Here is a 20,866-nt window from a genome sequence, read left to right as displayed (position 1 = left end):
GTAACATGTTGTTTAGCTTCTGTGTGTTTGTTTTTATCTAGTTTCCCCTTGTAATTAATATCTAATTTAATAGCATTGTGCTTGGAAATGATGCTTGATGATTTCCACCTTAAATTTATTGAAACTTGCTTTGTGGCCTGACATGTCTTTTTGTGAGTTCCCTTAACTATTTTTTTAGATATAAAAGTTGATCTATCTTTATTGCATGTTTGCTTTTACTCATGAAATTATTTCCTTTGATAATTTTCTCACTTCTGTTTATGGCCTCTTGTTTTCTACAGAAAGACTTCCTTTTAACATTTCTTATTAGGCTAGTTTAGTGGTGATTAACTCAGTTAATTCTTGTTCGTCTTATCTCTCCTTCAATTCTGAATAACTTCACCAAATAAAGTATTATTGATTGCAAGGGTTTTGTTTGTTTGGTTTTGTTTTTCCCCCTCTAGCACTTTGAATGGTGCATGCCACTTTCTTCTGATCTACCATGTTTTTGTTGGAAAATCAGCTAATAGCATAGGGATTTCCCTTGTATAAAACTAGCTGCTTCCCATTTGCTGTTTTTAAAATTCTCTCTTTATCATTTTAATTATTATGCTGTGTGATGTGGATCTTCTTGGGTCCATCTTATTTGGAACTTTCTGTGCTTCCTCAACCTGGATGTCTGTTTCCTTCCCCAGGTTAGGGAAGTTTTCAGCTATTGTTTCTTCAAATGTATTTTCTGTCTCTCTTGCTCTCTTCCTTTTCTGACACCCCTATAATGTCAATGTTTGTTCTGATATTATCTAAAAGATCTCTTATCTTCTTTTTTTATTATTCTTTGTTCTTTTCAGCTTGGGTACTTTCAATTATCCTGACTTCCAGGTATCCTTCTCTCTCTATATTCTATTGATTGTGTTTCCCTGGAGAATCTTTATACAGTCTTCCTTTTGAAACCATCAATGTTATGTTCATTGTATTCTTTATTTTAGTCAATATATATAGTTCTCTCTTGGGTTTGTGATTTTAAGTGCATTGTTCTGCCATTTAAGAGGATACATAAAATCAAAGGGAGAATGCATAGAACCTGATTTTTTTTTTGGTAACTTATCATAAATGGATAGAGGTCAAGCCTGCATGATTTTAACTTATGGATTAAAAATGGTAAAACAGGACAGAAAACTCATAAATAGATCCACACATAATTGGTTAATTTATTTTCAATATAACTGGTCATGTAATTCCATGAGAGAAATCTTTTCATCATATGTTGGAAAATTTGCACATAAAATGTCAAAAGGTAATAATGAACCTTAATTTTTACTTCAAATCGTATGTAACATAACTAAGTGAAAATGGATGATAGTTAAGAATGAAAACACTAAAACTATAAAATATTAAGAATAATTCATATGTTAAATGTTTATGACTTTGAGTTAGGCAATTTATTAGAATAAAACACAAAACACTGAATTAGAAAAAATAGATTGGAAGAACACCATCAAAAAACATTTTACTCTTTAAAAGAGAACTTTGCTAATGAAGAAAATAAGCTATACACCTTAGTTTGCAAAAAATGTCTGGTAAAGGACTTGTTTCCCCCAGAATATATAAAGAATCATTACAAGTCAGTAAGAAGACAAGACACTCAGTAATAGCAAGTAAGAATGAAATTGAACAAAAACTTCTTCAAATAAGATATGGAGCTAATAAATTACAACATAAATAGATGCTCAGTACCATAAATCATTAAAGAAATGCAAATGAACACAACAGTGCAATGTCCCTACATCCCTTTTAGAATGATTTTAAATTAAAAAGATTGAAGATACTAAAATGCTGTTGAGGATGTGGAATAATTGGAACTCTCACCCATTTCTAGTAGCAATGTAAATGACATAGCAACTTTGGAAAACAATTTGGAAGTTTCTTAAAGTTAAATATAGAATTTACCATTCAGCCCACCGTGTCCACTTTTGGTTTTTATCCAAAAAGGGAAAACCTCTGTATATAGAAACACTTCTGTATAATGCTCACAGTAGCTTTATTCATTAGAACCAAAACTGAAAGCAATTCAAATGAATATCAATGAGACATTTGATAAATAATATTCATTCATCTGAAAATCATTATGTTAAAGCTATAGCTACACATTGTATAATTCTGCTTATATGATTCTATAGAAAAATCAAAAGACAATAACACAAAATGCTAGGGGCAAGAAACAAATGAATGGTTACCAGGGACTATGGGGATGGAGACAATACAGACCATATTAAGAGACAAAAGTTAGCTTGGAAGGTGATCAAAATATTTTGTGTTTATATCACATTAAACTCATAACTGGGTATATTTGTCAAAACTCCCTGAGCTGTATATTTTAAGATCATACTCATCATAATGCATATTTATATATAATTTTAAAATTATGTATTTTCCATAAATCATCAATTGATTTTATAATATCTCTAATTAGTAACAAGTACCCAATATTTTTCTTATGAATCAAGGAAAGATTATGGATTTTTTTTCTTAAATTCTTTTGTTGAAAGAAAATTATATAAGTTAATCAATCAATCTTAAATAATGACTTCTTATAGAGCCATTGTATTTTGTGTTTTTAAAACCTATTTCTACTGAAAAATTCAGGAGTGTGGGAAGGTAAGAACAATGTATTATATAAATTTTGCATTGGCAATAAATATGAAGTTTAGTTTTTCAGATTAAATATGCACATGAGATATATCTGATTGTAGGCCTATGCATTCCTAGAGACTTAGTAGGAAGCCCCTGTACCTGGCAAAGGAATAAAGTACACTTCAATATCAGTCTGACTCGACAGAATTTTCAGAATGCAAGTCTAAAACTCTGTGTTAATTTCCTAATTAACTGGAAACTACCTATTACAGAATTTCTGTGATAAAGACAGTCAAAGCATAATGAGCAAAACAGAAATACTCATATTGTTAAAATTCAAGAAATTGCAATGCTCAATGGAAAAAAAATTAAAATGCTAAATAAATATAAAGAAACATTTTGGAAGATATAAACTGTTTTTATTTTGAATTTGCAACTCATTTTGTCTGCATCAATTCTCTAAAACATATGCAACTATTTACCTCCTCCACAAATACTTACATTGCCATATGGACAATTTTTAATGCAGTTTCTAGACCATTGGAAAGGACTGGTCCTACTAAAGATGATTGTGTTGCAAAGTCCCTAGGTTTAAATTTAATCAGAGAAGAGTTTTTACTTATAGAATTCTTGTTCCATTTATAAAAAACAAAGTTGCTTTACAAAATAATCTAAAAACTTGGAATACTGGATAAAAATGTATCAAATAAAGAGTACTTACAAAATACCTTCAGAGTTTCGATAAACATGTCTACTATCTCATATTTGATAATGCAGGGTAAATAATACCATCTTAAAATTAAGACTGGGATTAAAAGGGAGGACACTTGGGAAGTTGAGGAGCCTGAAGAATATGATAAAACCATATTTTAAAATACTTCTTGTTTTACTCAAAATTAGTTTGGAATCCTCATCAGTATAGTCAGAGGAAAAAAAATTATTCTGCCTATAGCTCTGAGATTAAAAAGAGATCTGCTGAAGAAGAAATAATGAATTTATCCTCTACATTCATTTTGTGGTACAGAAGACACATTACTCTACATTATGCTTATATTAGACTTAAATAAATTTCATTATGAAAACAAGATTAGAAGAGAGCTTTGTAATTTAAAAACATACATTACTTATATGAATTTTTATAATAAAACACTTTCAGGATGATAATGTTTCTATGCTTTTAGATAATTAAATATCAAAGTGCATAGAAGTAGTTTTTAGTCTGATTTTGTAAGTTTAAATCAAGCAGATTTGGAATTCAATCCCCAAAACATCTGTAATTTATTCTGTTTACAATACTTGGAACTGATTGCCTCTATTTGGAGTTGGTGTGCAAATGTTTGTTAAATGTGAAAATGAAAATGACAAGTGCGCAGCTTGGAGTAGTGAGCGCTCTGATTTCACATTAACTGGTAAGGTGTACCCTTATCAAATCAAAGACCATCAGAAAAAGATGAAAAGAAATACAATTCCTACTGGATTAATTTTTCACTCAGTCATAATGAAACAATTCATTTATTTAAATGTAGTAGTTCTACCGCAATCTTTTTTTTTTTTGCCAACCACTATGATAATGTATAACTTCATAAAGCAAAAATCACGTGAGTCAAACCAACATGGGTATTCCTCTTCCTGCACATGACTGCCCATTACTCTTTGAATGCAGAATTACTTTGACATAAATATAGTAAACCTTCTCTTCATTTTTCTTATAGCCCTCCAGAGTAAAACTAATGCATCCTGCTAGATCCAATTTAATACCAAAGCGGAATTATTTCTTGCTTAAAAATGCTACCTTAAATCCTGTGAGCCTATCAATTTCTTAAGTAATTCCTTGGAGTAATTTTCTATTAAAACTGTTAGTTAATATAGATAGAAAACTAAGAGGTAATTTAAAAAATGTTTTTGCAGAACTCTAGACTATTGAGAAGTTATATCGGGGGAAAAAAAAAGATGTGGTTAAATATGGTATCCTCCTGACTATTCACCAGAAGCTTCATAATAATTTGATTAACTTTAAGGGTTTCTGAGTCATAAAAAGAACTATGTAAATGTATAGACACATAGAAAAATCTGTTTTAAAAGATAACTTATTTACAAATAGAAATTTATAAATCTAATATAGAGGAAAATGCCCATGTGTTTTTTTTTTCTGTGATGGGCTAAGCAGTATAATTTATATTTATAATCCTAGTGATGGGCTAAACAGTATAATTTATATTTATTTGTATAGTTATATTAGATTTCCTTATTTGAAAATGTTTTGGCAGAAAATCAGATTATATTTCAGTCAAACTTACACATACATGTAGTCTAAAACAACTGTTTAATATTCTTATTCTGACAAGATTAAATAAGTCTACTATAGCCTATCTTTCCTACTGATCACAACTAAAAATTCTGAAAAAAATACAAAAAGCAGGGGATTCTGAAAAGATGATGGAATAGAAGGCACCAGGAATCTGTTTTTCCATCTAAACCATTACACTGCCAGAATCTGCCTCTAGGAACTATTTGGTAACTCTGGGATCTACTGAAGGCTTCTGCTTTACAGGGGGAGGCATGGAAAGTGAGTTCTCTCCATATTAGCTCTTAGCCTAGGGGTAGCTACCCTTCTCCAACCGACGGTGCTATAGCAGGCAGCGGGGCACTTGTTCTCCAACAGCTAACACACAGCATGCAGTAACAAGAGTTGGTTAAAAATAAAAATAAAAAATTAAGAATTTATATTCCAAACATCTGAGATCAGAGCTTTGATTTCTGTTTCTGATCACAAAGATGCAAACGAGGCATCAGTGGCCAGGGTTGCACCCTTCCCTCCACTGTTGCAAGCCTCTCTCTCTGGCTAAAATAATTTTCACATCATTTAAAGGGCTTAGTGCCCTTGATCCCCATTCCCTATATTTTTTTCTATTTTTTTTTTATTTTTGGGGGAGCCAGGCATTAAAGATTAGGATATTTAAAAGGAATTGCATAAATAAGGAAAATTAGAAAGTAACCATGCATATCCAGGGAGAGGGGTGGGCTTAGAAGAGACCTAAGAATGCCTTATATTTATGTTTATACCTCAGCTGATCCTTAGTACAGAGATAGCCTACAAAATGTAAAAACAGTAACAAAAATATTGCAAGCCCCATTGAAGGGAAAGAACGTGATTTTGAGAGTTAACACATTTTAGATACAAATTCTAGTTTTCAACAAATTTTACGGTATCCAAAGAAATAGGAAAATATGGACTATTCAAAGGAATAAAAAACAAAACTGTCCCTGAAAAAGATTTAATGAGATCTATAATACAAAGATTTTAAAGTAACTGCCCTAAAAATGCTCAACGAGTTAAATGAAGATTAATTTTTTAAAAAACCTAAAATTTAAAATTAAATTTTTTGCAAAATTAAAGTTTGCAAAAAGCAACAAAATTATTTTTAAAAAATGGAAATATCAAAAAAAAGAGAACCTGAAAACAAAAATTCTAGGCCTGAAAAATGTAATAACTGAAATAAAAAAAAAATCACTGAGATTTCAAAGACCAATTGTCCATGGAGAAGAAATAATTATGACACTTGAATGTAGAACAATGAAAATTATTTAGTATAAGAAACCAAAAAAGATTGAAAAGTAACTGGAGCCTAAGGAGTTTGTTGGGACAACATCAAATGGTTAAATATGCATTGCAGGAGTCCCAAAAGGAAAAGAGCAAAAGGTGACAACAAAATATTTGAAGAAATAGTGGCTGAAAACATCCTAGTTTTGATGGAAGACATGAATATAAACATCAGAGAAACTCAGCAAACCTAAATGGGATAACTCAAAGAGATCCAAACCTAGACATGTTAATTGAACTTGAGAAATTCAGATAAAATCTTGCAAATAGCAAGAGAAAAGTGACTCATCACATCTAAGGAGTCTTCAAAAGATTATCAGCATATTTCTTATTGAAAACATTGGAAACCAGACAGCAATGAACCAGTATATTCAAAATGTTAAAAGGGAAAAAAAAATGTTAACCAAAAATCCTGTGTCCAACAAAAATGTCCATTAAAAGGGAGAACATAAAATTCTGATAAATAGAAGGTGAGAGTTGGTTACCACTAGATTTTCTATATAAAAAAATGTTCAAAAGAGTCCTGTTGGGTAAAATGAGAGGACACTAGACCATAACTTGAAGTCATTTAAAGAAATGTCTCAAAAATTGAAACATACACGAAATGAAGTCCATAAAAGACATAAAATAGTAATATTGCAATATTACTTTTTAACCATTTTGTATATGATTTCAGGGACTAATTCAGTTAAATATTGATACAATATTTGGTATAACTTTGATTTATAACTAAGTCATTTCCTACATAATTTGAAAGAATATTTTTAAAAATACTACCTTGTTTTAGGACACTCAATATCTAAAGACATAATTTTGTGATATCAACAGTTATTGGATACAGTTTTAAATGAGTAGTGGTTTTGTATGTTATTGAAGTTAAGATGGTAATAAATCAGTGTATTATAACTTTAGAATATTAACAGTAGTCTTCAGGAAAATCTCCCCAAATAGTTGTAGAATATACACACAAGGAAATTAGGAAGTATTTAAACATTTCACTATAAAAAGTCAAGCACAAAATACTGTAATATAGGAAGTTAGGGACACAGAGTATAAGGCGCATACAGAAAATGAATAGCAAAATGGCATAAGTTCCCTCTTATTGGTGATTGGGGAGTTTAATCCATTTATATTTAAAGCAATCAAAAGACAGAGGTTGGCAAAATGGATAAGAACATGATCCAATTGTAGGTTATATACAGGAGACTTACTTTAGATCCAAAACAGATAGATTACAAGTGAGAGGATAGAAAATGTTATTCTATGCCAATAGTAGCCAAGAGAGATCAGGAATGGCTATCCTAAAGAGTCAAGGACAATAGATAGTAATAAAAGGTTTAACACGGCCTGAAGATTTAATAATTATAAACATTTATATAATAACAGATCAAAACACATCTAGCTAAAATTGACAGAATTTAAGGGAAAAGTAGACAATGTTACAGAAATCATCCAAGACTTTGATAACACACTCTGAATAATCTATATAAACAGAAGATAAGGAAACAGAAGAATTAATACAACAAATCAATTAGATCTAGTAGACAAGTACAGAACACTCTCCATTGTAACAAAAGCACACATTCTTCTCAGGTGCACGAGACATTTTCCAGGGTAGACTATCTGTTGGGCTGTAGATTAACTCTGAAGATCTAAAAAGATATAACACAGAATATCTTCCCAGTTATAATGGGATACAGTTAGAAATCAATACTAGAAAACTGTAAAATCCGAAAATTAGAGAAAACTACATGTACTCTTATATGATCAGTGAGTAAAAGAAAAATCAGAAGGGAAATTAGAAAATACAAGGAGGTAAATGAAAATGAAAGCCCAACACAAAATTTATGAAGCATAGTGAACAAAGTAGTAAGAGGGAAATTTATGGCTATAAATGCTTATAATAAAAATGAAAAATCTTGGATGCCTGGCTGGCTGAGAGTCTGCCTTCAGCCCAGGGTGTGATCCTGGAGACCTGGGATCGAGTCCCACATCGGACTCCCTGTGTGGAGCCTGCTTCTCCCTCTGCCTGTCTCTCTGCCCCCCGCCCCCCTCTCTCTCTCTCATGAATAAATAAAATCTTTAAAAAAGAAATCTCAAATCAACATCTAACTGTACAAACTAAAGAACTAAGAAAAGAAGTAGAAACTAAGCCCAAAGGTAGTAGAAAGGATATAATAAAGATCAGGGCAGAGATAAACTAGAGAATTAAAAATCAAAACTAAAACTTGATTCTTGAAAAGATAACACGTTAAACTTTTGTTACATGGACTAAGATTCAAAGTAAAAACACATGGAAGTGAGGCCATTACTACTGATTATGTAGAAATAAGGATTACAAGAGAGTACTAGGAGTGCTATCCAACATGTTGTATAACTTTCAGAAAATGAACAAGCTTGTGAAAGGACAAACCTGCCAAGGCTAGATCATAGAAAAACTAGAAAAAAAAAATCTGGATCTCTGACTGGTTGATCTATAACTACATCTATAATTAGAAGTATTGAATCAGTAATCAAAAATCTCCCAATGAAAAACAGCCTGGACGTGATTGCTTAATTGGTAAATTCTACCAAACATTTAAAAGAAATAACACTAATCCTTCTCAAACTTTTCCAAAATACTTATGAGGGGGAAACACTTCTCATTTCATTACATGAGGCCTGCAGTATTCTGATAACAAAGCCAAACCAAGGCACTATAAGAAAAGAATACTATAGACCAATATCCCTTATGAATATTGCTGTGAAATTCCTCAATAGAATTCCAACAAATTCAGTAGCATGTTAAAAGAATTAAACACCAAAACCAAGTTGGATTTATTCCTGGGAAGCAAGAGTGGTTCAGTATACAAATATTAGTGTCATACACTAGATTTCAAAATGAAGGAGGGGGAAAACAAGGATTATCTCAATTGGAGAACATGCTTTCATAATAAAACATTCCAACAAACTAGGCATAGAAGGAAATTGCCTTAACATAATGAAAATCCTATAGGACGCCCACAGTAAACATCACAGTAAATAGTAAAAAACAAAACAAAACAAAACAAAAAAACAAAAAACCTTTTTCTTGAAGGTTGGGAATAAGGTAAGGATGCCTACTTTCACCACTTTTAGTCAACATAGTTTAGCCAGAGAAATCAGCCAAGAAAATTAAATGAAAGGCATCCAAAATGGAAAGGAAGTAAAATTGTCTCTGTGGGGAGTTTATATAATCTTATGTGTTTAAAACTTTGTTACCTACTCCCTCACACACAAATGGTTAAAGCTAAAAGTTGAATTCAGTAAAATAGCAGGATCGAAAGTCAACAGATAACCGGTAGTTGCATTTCTCTACACTAACAATAACCAATCTGAAACGGAAATTAAGAAAGCAATTCCATTTACAATAGCATCAAAAAGAATAAAATACTTATGAATTAACCAGTTTTGTATAATGCAAAACATTACTGAAAGTAGACCTAAATAAATGAAACACATGGTATACATGTGAATAAGAATTTTTTTTATTTTTTTTATTTATTTATGATAGTCACACACACACACACACACAGAGGAGAGAGAGAGAGAAGCAGGCTCCATGCACTGGGATCCCGACGTGGGATTCGATCCCGGATCTCCAGGATCGCGCCCTGGGCCAAAGGCAGGCGCCAAACCGCTGCGCCACCCAGGGATCCCATGAATAAGAATTCTTAATTGCTAAGATGTTAGTATTAAACTACATGATACATAGATGTAATGTAACTTACCAGAATCCCAGTGATGTTTTTGTAGGAATAGAAAATCCCATTGAAAAATTCATATGTCCTCTCAGGGCAGCCTAAATAAATAGTTGAAATAATATTTTTAAAAACCTGGAGGACTCCTATTTCCTGATTTCAAAAGTTACTACGAAGCTACAGTAATCAAAATAATGCAATAGTGGCATAAAGACATATGTAGACCAACAGGATAGAAGAACTAGAAATAAACCCTACATACGTGGTCAAATGATTTTCAACAAAGGTACCAATGCCAATCAATCGAGGAAAAGATGGTCTTTTTAATTCTTTATTTAAATTCAGTTTAGTAGTATTATTGGTATTATTAGTTTCCAAGGTAGAATTCAGTGATTCATCAGTTGCACATAACACTCAGTGTTTGCTATATCAAGTGACCTCCTTAATGCCCATCACTAAGTTACTCCTTCCCCCACCCCCCTTTCCCTCCAGCAACCTTCAGTTTTGTTTTTTTTTTTCCTAGAGTTCAATAGAAAAGATGGACTTCTCAACCAATGAAGCTAAAAAAACTGAATATTCGTATGCAAAAGAAGGAGTTTGGATTCTGACCTAGCACCATATACAAAAATTAACTCAAAATAGATCAAAGACCTAAATGTAAGAGCTGACAATGGGGGATCCCTGGGTGGCTTAGCGGTTTAGTGCCTGCCTTCAGCACAGGGTGTGGTCCTGGAGTCCCGGGATCAAATCCCACATCAGACTCCCTGTATGGAGCCTCCTTCTCTCACTGCCTGTGTCTCTGTCTCTGTCTGTCTGTCTCTCTGTTTCTCATGAATAAATAAAATCTTAAAAAAAAAACTAATAAAATGAAAGTCCTAAACATAGTGGAAGAGTTTCATGACATTAGGAATTTATTTCTTGGATATATCACTAAAAGCATAGGTAACAAGAGAAAGGGAAAACTGAAATTTATAAAATTTCAATTAGAAGTTACTATCATTTGGGTAATATAAAAAAATAGTGAAAGGGAATAAAGGGGAAAGGAGAAAAAAATGAGTGGGAAATACCAGAAAGGGAGACAGAACATGAGAGACTCCTAACTCTGAGAAACAAGGGGTGGTGGAAGGGGAGTTGGGCAGGAGGTGGGGGTGACTGGGTGACGGGCACTGAGGGGGGCACTTGATGGGATGAGCACTGGGTGTTATGCTATATGTTTGCAAGTTGAACACCAATAAAAAAGAAAGTTACTATCAACAGAATAAAAAGGCATTCCACAGAATATTTGAGATCATATATCTGATATATTTATCCAGAATATATAAAGAACTGCTAAAACTGAACAAGAAGAAAACAAATAACCTGATTAAAAAGTGAACAAAGAGCTGGAGTAGACATTTTTTCCAAAGAAGATAAGCAAATGGCCAACGACCACCAGAAAATGTATTAAATATGATTAATTCCTAGGGAAACGCAAATCCATACTATGATATACCACCTCACATCCATTAGGATGGCTAACATAAAACAGAAAATAACAGGTATTGGTGAGGTCCTCCATAGAAACATGCAGCTCTTTATTTATTTTTTTTATTTTTTTATTGGAGTTCAATTTGCCAGCATATAGCATAACACCCAGTGCTCATCCTGCCAAGTGCCCCCCTCAGTGCCCATCACCCAGTCACCCCAACCCCCTGCCCACCTCCCTTTCCACTACCCCTTGTTCATTTCCCAGACTGCTTTGTCACCCCACTGACATTTTCATTCATTTTCTCTCCTTTCCCTTTATTCCCTTTCACTATTATTTATATTCCCCAAATGAATGAGACCATATAATGTTTGTCCTTCTCCGACTGACTTATTTCACTCAGCATAATACCCTCCAGTTCCATCCACGTCGAAGCAAATGGCGGGTATTTGTCGTATCTAATGGCTGGGGAATATTCCAATGTATACATAGACCACATTTTCTTTATCCATTCATCTTTTGATGGACACCGAGGCTCCTTCCACAGTCTGGCTATTGTGGACATTGCAAAACACGCAGCTCTTTAACGTCTGTTCAACCTTCTGGAATCCTTGTGCATTGTTAGTGGTAATGTGAAATTATATAGCTGCTATGGAAAACAGTATAGCAGTTCTTACAAAAATTAAAAATAATATCACCATATGATCTAGCAATTCTGCTTCTGGGTATATTACCTAAAACTATTGAAAGTGTCTCAAAGAGATGTTTATACACTCAATATTCATAGCAACATTATTCACAATAGCTGAAATGCAGAAACAACCCACGTGTCTATCAATAGATGAATGGATAAAAGGAATATGGCTTATACAAACGATGGAATACTACTCAGTCTTATAAAGAAATTCTGATATATGTCATAAATTGGATGTGCATTGAGGATATTATTTCAAGTGAAGTAATCTAGTCACAAAAACACAAATACTGTGTGATTCCACTTTTCTGAGGTACTTAGAAGGTCAAAGTCCTAGAGACAGGAATGGTGGTTTCCATGTTATGGGTATTGGAGGGAATAGAAAGTAATTATTTAATGGATATAGAGTTTTAGTTTTATGAGATGAAAAAGGTTGGACATAGATGGTGGTGATTGCACAATATATTAAATATATTTAATACTTAAGATTATTATGATGGTAAATTTTATGTTATGTGTATTTTACCACAATAAAAAAAGAGCAATTACCTGAGGGCTCTTAAAAGTAATTGAAAACATGTGAAGTGTGAAGGGTTTTCAAAACTTGGAAAAGCAATGATCACAAAATTAAATTTCCTTTTTCTCTTGTGGCTTTGCCTCAAAACCTGCCCCCACTCACGTTGCTTCTTGGTAAAGTAGCAGTGTGTGGGTAAACTTTAACACAAATAAACAAGAAAAGAAAAAAAATGGCCCCTATAGAGAAGGGACTGTGGAGGAATTCCCAGGGAAAGTGCTGAAAAGGAGATCTTTTAATTCTGTATATAAGGGACCCCTGGGTGGCCCAGTGGTTGAGCATCGGCCTTTGCTTAGGGCCTGATCCCAGGTCCGAATCCAGTCCCACATTGGGCTCCCCACAGGGAGCTTGCTTCTCCCCCTGCCTGTGTCTCTGCCTCTTTCTCTCTGTGTCTCTCATGAATAAAAATCTTTTTTAAAAAATGATTCTGTATAAATCTACACGTCTTTTCTTGGGCTTATATCTGAGATACACCTGTGTGACCCAAAATATCCTAGGAAAGATTTTGAGAAATGAACTAAAATCTGTGCCCCTGCCTGAGTCTCAGACTAACACTTCAGCAGCACGTGAACTGAATGTAACCAAAGCAGCACATAAAGGCTTCAAAAACTGAACTGAGATTAGACCTAATTCTCATAGAAGTTGAGGGAAAACCTGCAAAATGAATCTAATCATGCAGATTTCCTACTAAAATAAATAAAAACCAAAAATCATCATCCTAGTTCGTAAGATTATAATAAAATCCAGAATCTAAAAAATGGCATTTAAAGTGTCTAGAATACAATCCAAGTTTTCATCGCACAAAAATAGCCAGGAAAATATGATCAGTTTTCCCGTAAAATAACAGCAGATGCTAACCCTGAGATGATTCAAATGTTAGAATTATCGCACAAATACTTTAAAGCATTTATTATAACCATGACTCATTAGGTAAAGTTTATGTACTTGAAATAAATAGAACAATACAATTTTTCAGCAATGAAATAAAAGTGTTATATAACATGAATTGTTAACAGTCAAAAATTCCATACAAAAAGCTTTATTAATGCTTACTGGGTTCAATATTAGAATGGATATAGCAGAAGAATAAACCAGTGAATTTGAGGATAAATTGATGGAAATTTTCTTATTTGAAAAACATTTTAAAAATATGAATAAACCTTCAGTGATTTTTGGCACATTCATTATTTGGGTCTCAAAAGGGAAAAAAATGTGTACAGAAAAATATTTGCGTTATAACTGAAAACTTTCCAAGTTTAGCAAGCATCCTACCTTTAAAAATTTAAGAAATTCAAACCCCCTAAAATATATATTTAAAGGCAATGACAGCTAAGCATATCATAATCAACTGATAAAAAAACAAACAATAACGAAAAATTCTTGAAACTTCCTAGAAAACGTTATCACAATATATAGCAGTTAACAATAAATTCAGTGACCAGCTATTTCTTATCAAAAATGAAGGCGAGAAATGAAGGTGTAAATAAAGCTTCAAATAAAAGAACCTAAGAAAATGATCCTCCAATATGATTGTTCTACATGAAAAACTAAAAGTCCTTTATGATGAAGAATCAAAATATCACAGGTAAACATGGAAGTTTGAGAATGATGGAAGAGCAACAGAAATAGTAAATCTTCGAGTAAATATAAAATATTTTAAAATACTTTATGCATGATTCTTGAAATTTAAATCATAATGAAGCTTTGAAGGCAAATGGTGATAAGGTAGCAGCATCATACAATTTAGTACAAAAGGATAAGGGAATCTACCAATGTGATGGTAAGGCTTCCACGTAAATTTACTTGAAGTATCACAATATTTAAGTAGACTATGAAATGTTAGATTGGCAGATTATAATCCCTAGGGAAGTGTGTGTGTGTCTGTGTGTGTGTGTGTGTATATAAAATTTACAATTCAGGAAACATATATTACAATTTACAATTCAATTACATATGTATTTGAAAACAAGCCGCAAATACAGAACCAAAGGAAAAACAGAACACAGTAGACAAACAGGAAAAAAAGACAATGGTAGTACAAAATCCAACCATATCAAAAATTAAACCTAATGGTCTAAAAAGGCAACTAAAAGAGATTATCAGTTGTGACTTAAAAACCAAAACAAAACAAAACAGAACAAAACAAAACAAAAAAACACCCAACTATTTTGATGTCTATGAGAAATCTACTTTAAGAGATTAAAAAGGATAGAAAACTATACACATCAAAAAAAGAAAAAAAGTTGTAGTGGTTGTATTCATGTCAGGTAACGTAGCATTAGTTTAAAAAGTATAACCAGAAATAAAAATGGCTTTATCATTTCTAAATGTGTGTGCAGAAAATAACAGAGCCTCAAGGTACATGACACCAAACTGACACTACTGAAGGGTGAAGGAGAGAAACCCACAAGTATAGTTGAAGACCTCAGCAATCTTTTCTCAATAATAAACAAAACAAGTTATCAGGAAATCAGTGAAGCTATCTCAAACACTATCAACCAAACTAATTGGCAGTTAGAGACCACCCAACTGCGTAACAGAGTACACGTTCCTTTCAAGTGCATATAAAACACACTGAAAAAGGTAACCTGTAATCTAGACTATAATACACAGCTTAACCAATTTAGGATGATTCAAATAATTGAAAAAAATAGAAATTTTATCTGATTATAGAATTAAAATAGCATGTTTATAAAAAGTCATGTTTGATGAATTATGCAGTGAGTGGGAAGAAAATGGAGATGGTAATTTCCTAGGATTTTTTTCTCAATGCATTTTTCTGCTAAGTGTAAGAGACAGGGAACGCATGTGATATGAAGAGAAAGTATTTCCTTCTTTCCTTTGTTTACTGTGCGTTTACTTACCTTTTAAAATGAAAGAGATGTAGCCATGTCCTCCTGTCTCCTAACTCAATTCTGTATACATAGCATAGTAATTACCCAGGCTGAGGGGATGGAAAAAAAAAAAATCAACATATGACATTTCACATGTAACTTCTCTGGAAGACTCTTAACAGAATGGAGAGCATCTGCTTTAATCAAGCTTTGATTTTCTAAGGTTAGATGCACATAATTTTCTCAAATTTTAGGTAGAAAGTTCCATGAATTTTGAAAAATGTACACAGTTGTACAAGCACCGCCACATCAAAATATAGAGCATTTTGGTAAGCCAAAAAAAAAAAAAAAAATTCCCCTCGTGCTCCTTTGCAATCCGTTCTCTCTTCCCATCACTGCCCCTGGCAGCCTCTGATCTGCTTTCTGTATAGGGGCAGATAGCTTTTGTTTTTAAAACCAGACTGTAGTTTTCAAACAAAATCTCCCGAGAAGTCCCGGTATAAAGCAGACAAAAGTAAAATTGCTTTGGTGAAGTGAATTTAGGAGGCCTGGAGGAGTAGAAAATGAAGCTGGCCTTTATATCTCTGGCAGTGATATGAATAAAGTTTCAGGAAACCCTATCTCAGGAAAATGCTTACAATAATGATTATGCCTTTTTTTCCTTTTCTAAATTTGGATGTTTTGAAGCAAGGGAACATATTATTAGTGTGTTAATATGTTGCATCATCATAAAATGTGTACTTCATGGAAATGAGGGACTAGATATCTGGATCACGTTTTGAAAAATATGCTCAACCATACAAGCCAACACCATAGTGAAGTGCATGCGTGGTGAGAGTACTGATTTGGGTAATTTTGAAATCCATTAATAGTGGGTAATCTGTCTGCTGAAACTCTCTGCTGATAGAGCTCATAATTTTTTTTTTTTTTACTTTGCTAAGGACTTGTTTGTACATAATACCTTTAATCATATTAGCATCTTTTAAAGTGGAAATGTAGCCAACATCTAACACTCATGGAAAAATTTGATTCTGTATTTGTTCCATAAGCTATTTTTGTTAGTTTGTGTTTTTTATTATTGAAGCATCTTTTGTATAAGTGAAATGCACGCATTTAAATTGTACAGTAATATTAGCTTTGACCAAGGCATGACCCCCATTCTATCACCCTAGAAAGTGTTTTGTGTCTTTGATAGTCACTCCTACAAAGTGACAACTACTTCTAGTTTCTATCACCAAAGTTTCATTTTGTCTGCTCTAGAAATTCTTATAAATGAAATTACATAGTTAGTATAGTACATATAGCATGTTTTTAAATTTATTAATATTGTATGTTCCTTTTTATTGCTGAGGAAACATCACAATTTGCTAATTCTTTGAGGGATAGACATTTGGGTTAAAACTCTATTTGGTTTCCATGTATAAAGCTATGATAAACATGTGCATACAAGTCATTTGTGAACATACATTTCCATTGATCTTTGATAAATCTCTAGGAGTAAGGCTGTAGGGTAGATTATATTTCACTTTATATAGGGTTTGGTTAACATGTTTTTCAAAGCTGTTGTATTAAAGTGCCAGTTGCTCCACATCCTCCACAGCTGATATATTGAAATCCCATATAAACTTTAGAATCAGTTTGTCAATTTCTTTTTTTTTAATTTTTTTTAGTTGTCAATTTCTATAAAATAGTGTGCTGGATTTTGATTGGAACTAAATTGAATTTATGGGATTAATTTGGGTATTGTACCTGTCTTAATATTGACTTTCCCAATCCATGCTCACAGTATGGTTCTCTACTCAATTATGTATTCTGTGACTATTGATTTTTGAAAGTATTTGAAGATATACATACTCTTCACCATTTTTGCTGGGTTCCACAAATTTTGCCATATTTTTAAAATTGTGTTCCTATGAATCACACACACATGCACACCCATATTATTTATGTTATTTTTTTGATTACTTAGAATTATGTTGGTTACTTTCTAAATATTTGGAATGTTTCTAGATATCCTAATGGTATTTATTTCTACTTTAATCCCATTGTGGTTAGAGATTATATTCAGTAAAGTTTCAAACTATTAAAGTACCTTGATACTTCGATAGCCTAGAATGAGATGATGAATATGAATGTTTCATATGCATCAACCTAGTAGGAGATACAGTGTTCTATTAATGTCTACTACATCACATTGAATAATAATATGGTTCACATCTTCTGTATACTTAATTTGTTGGCTATCTATTGCCCAGTAAAAGAGACATGTTAAAAATTTATAACTATTGGGACACCTGGGTGGCTCAGTGGTTGAGTGTCTGCCTTTGGCTCAGGGCATGATCCAGGAATCTGGGGATCAAGTCCCATATCTGGCTCCCTTCATGGAGCCTGCTTCTCCCTCTGCCTGTGTCTCTGCCTCTCTTTCTGTGTCACTCATAAATAAATGAATAAAATCTTTAAAAATGTGTAACTATGATTATGGGTTTGTCTATTTCTCTTTGTATTTCTGAAAATTTTTGTTCTATGTACTTTGAATCTGTTAAAGCTGTTGTACATTTAAGTTGGTTGAGTTTACTTTATAAATATGTTCTTTCATTATTATGAAATGTCCCTTCAGGGCAGCCCGGGTGGCTCAGAGGTTTAGCGCTGCCTTTAGCCTGGGATGTGATCCTGGAGGGCCTGGGATTGAGTCCCGCATTGGGCTCCCTGCATGGAGCCTGCTTCTCCCTCTGCCTCTCTCTGTGTGTGTCTTTTATAAATAAATAAAATCTTAAAAAAAAAAATGTCCCTTCATTACTAGCTTCTCAGAAGCCTATTTTATTTGACGTAGTTATAGCCGCACTGACTTATTTACATTTAGTGTTTGAATCTTTTTCTGTCCTTTGACTTCCCAACATTTACCTGTCTTCCATTTCCCAGCAGCTTGAAAATACCTGCCTTTAAGTTCTGACTACTTAATATATTTACATGTATGGCATACGTTTTTGGTAAGTATAGTTTAGAATAATTTTGTCCCCTCTGTTTTATTCTTTCTGTCATTTGTGTCATTCTTGTCTCTTTTTTTAATGCCTCTCTCTCTCTGTTCTATAGACTTACAATCCATAGCTTTTTTGTTGTCATTGATTTTTGTTTGCTGAACATAGAGATTACAGTATGCATTTTTAAATGATCACAAGCTACTTAAAATTGTGTTAAATTATGGTTGTCACTGTAATCACCATTTCTTGGTATTAGCTGAGCTTTCTAGATCTGTAGGTTGTTTACTTTGCTCAAAATTCAGTTATGCCTTTATACTGGAACTCCTTAGTTCATGGGTATAACCTTTTCTCTTCCATATGACCTTCTGGAATTACAATGGACGGCTTAAGGTGTTACAAGCCTCTCTAATTTGGTGGGACTCAAATTCCAAACTCTTCCGTAATAGGCACCTGCTGATAGATATGCTTGGATTTTTAGTCTCCTACTTTGGTCTCCCATTGATTTCTGGGACTTTTGCCTAAAATAAGCAAAGTTTACAGGTCTATGGCATATTTTAGCAGAGTTTCTGTGGATATTTTAGAGTTCTTAATCTATGATTTCTATTATTCTGGTATTTTCTCTCTCAATTTCCAATTCTTGTTGGAGCCACAAATTATCTCTCTTAACCCCTTGAAAAATAAGTCTTCATCTTTCTATTTGAGTTCCTTCTGGTGGCCACATGGATGAGAAAGTGTTTTCAGGGGAAAACTATATAGTTGTCTATTTCATCCTGTGTATTTTCCTGCTTTCAAAGACTGAATCTCCCCAAATCTGCCTGCTTTAGTTCATTCTACAGTGCCTTCAATTAATTGTTTTGCATATTTTGTCCAGAGCTGTCCTGTTTATCAACAGGAGGATTAGCTGATATAAGCTACTTTGCCATTAGTGAGCGCCAGAAACCTGCTTTTAGATTTGTTTTGAAAATAGCTTCTTATTTTCTGATCAGAGAAGTAATGAAGAGTCATTATAAAATATTTTTGAAAACACATAAATAAGGGAGAATATAAAAATCTGTTGTTACACTAGAAATAAACACTTAATATTTTCCATATTTTGCTATGTATCCAAACATAAGTTTATAGCTAAATCTGAAATAGTATATACATACCTATAACATATATAAATCAAATTTTGTATAGGCATATGTTTTACTTTGAATGATATTAATTTCTACTTTCATAAATAACCTTTTAAAACATAGGTTTAATGATTTTTCTATTGCATCATAAAAGTATCCACAATTTAAAAAAATGTTCTAATAAGTCATTTATAAGTTTATCATAAATAACAGTGTTAAATATGCATGCAAGATGTCCAGATTTCTGATTATTTCTTTTGGTTAGAATCCTAGATATTATTACTAGGACAAAGGGTATACACATTTTGAAGATTCTTGATATAATTTCCATTTTTTTTTTCAACAAGCAATGTGTGAGGGCATCTTTTTTACAACACTTCCATTTACCAGTTATTGATACTTGACTTTGCATTTACCTAAGTGGATGAGTTTGCATGTTTTTTATATGGTATTGACCACTTATATTATCTAAACTTCTAATTCTCATGTATATTCTTACTCATTTTATTGATATGTATGAGCTTATTCTTAAATCTATATTACTCAAATTTTGACTTTCCAGTGTGGTTGTTTTTAATAGGTATTGAATTTAAATATTCTGTAGTGGCTCCTGTAATACCAGGTTTTGTTTTGTTTTGTTTTTTAGGTGAAATTCACATATCCTATAATTAACCATTTTAAATATATAATTCAGTAGCAGGTCATTCATATTATTTTGTAACCACTTCTTTCTAGTTTCAAAAGTATCTTATAATCCCAAAGAAACACTTAGTATTCTTTGCTTCTTTGAGAATTTTTAGGAAAGTTAATTTAAGATATTCTAATAAGTTCAATGTCTGGGCTTCTTTAGAGATGGTTCCTGTCATTTTTTTTTTCCTTCCTATGGGATGGTCACACGCTCTGGTTTCTTTATATTCACTGTAGTTTTTGTAAATAAAGAAGTATTTTAAATATGGTAATGTGCTAATTCTGGGTATCATAATTCTTACATGCTATCAGGGATCATTGTTTTGGCATAGTAAGGGCTGCAGCTATTTGTTTAGTGACTTTTCCAAACTATTTTTTGCAAAGACTATATTCCTCGTCATGTGTGGTCACTGAAGTCTCTGTCCCTCTGTCACCATGATAGCCCGAGACCTGACAGAGCTTTCCTTGAGTACCAGAATCCAATTAAAAAACAAAATGTTGGGGATCCCTGGGTGGCTCAGTGGTTTAGCGCCTGCCTTTGGCCCAGGGCGTGATCCTAGAGTCCCGGGATCGAGTCCCGCATTCG

The 20,866-nt window shown here is 32.9% G+C and overlaps 1 long non-coding RNA gene across 1 annotated transcript in view; it reads left to right on the top strand.

Annotated features, from left to right (window-relative positions):
• Positions 1-10,707, top strand: part of LOC144317997 (uncharacterized) — a 163,463-nt gene extending 152,756 nt beyond the window's left edge. Inside the window, exon 4 of the long non-coding RNA XR_013383859.1 lies at positions 10,454-10,707. This is a non-coding gene — a long non-coding RNA (uncharacterized LOC144317997). The remainder of the gene's footprint in view (positions 1-10,453) is intronic.
• The last annotated feature ends 10,159 nt before the right edge of the window (positions 10,708-20,866 follow it).

Source organism: Canis aureus, chromosome 8 (genome assembly GCF_053574225.1).
Source record: "Canis aureus isolate CA01 chromosome 8, VMU_Caureus_v.1.0, whole genome shotgun sequence".
Lineage (NCBI taxonomy): Eukaryota > Metazoa > Chordata > Mammalia > Carnivora > Canidae > Canis > Canis aureus.
The sequence above is the reverse complement of the archived record's forward strand: the minus strand, read 5'-3'. Positions and strand labels throughout refer to the sequence as shown.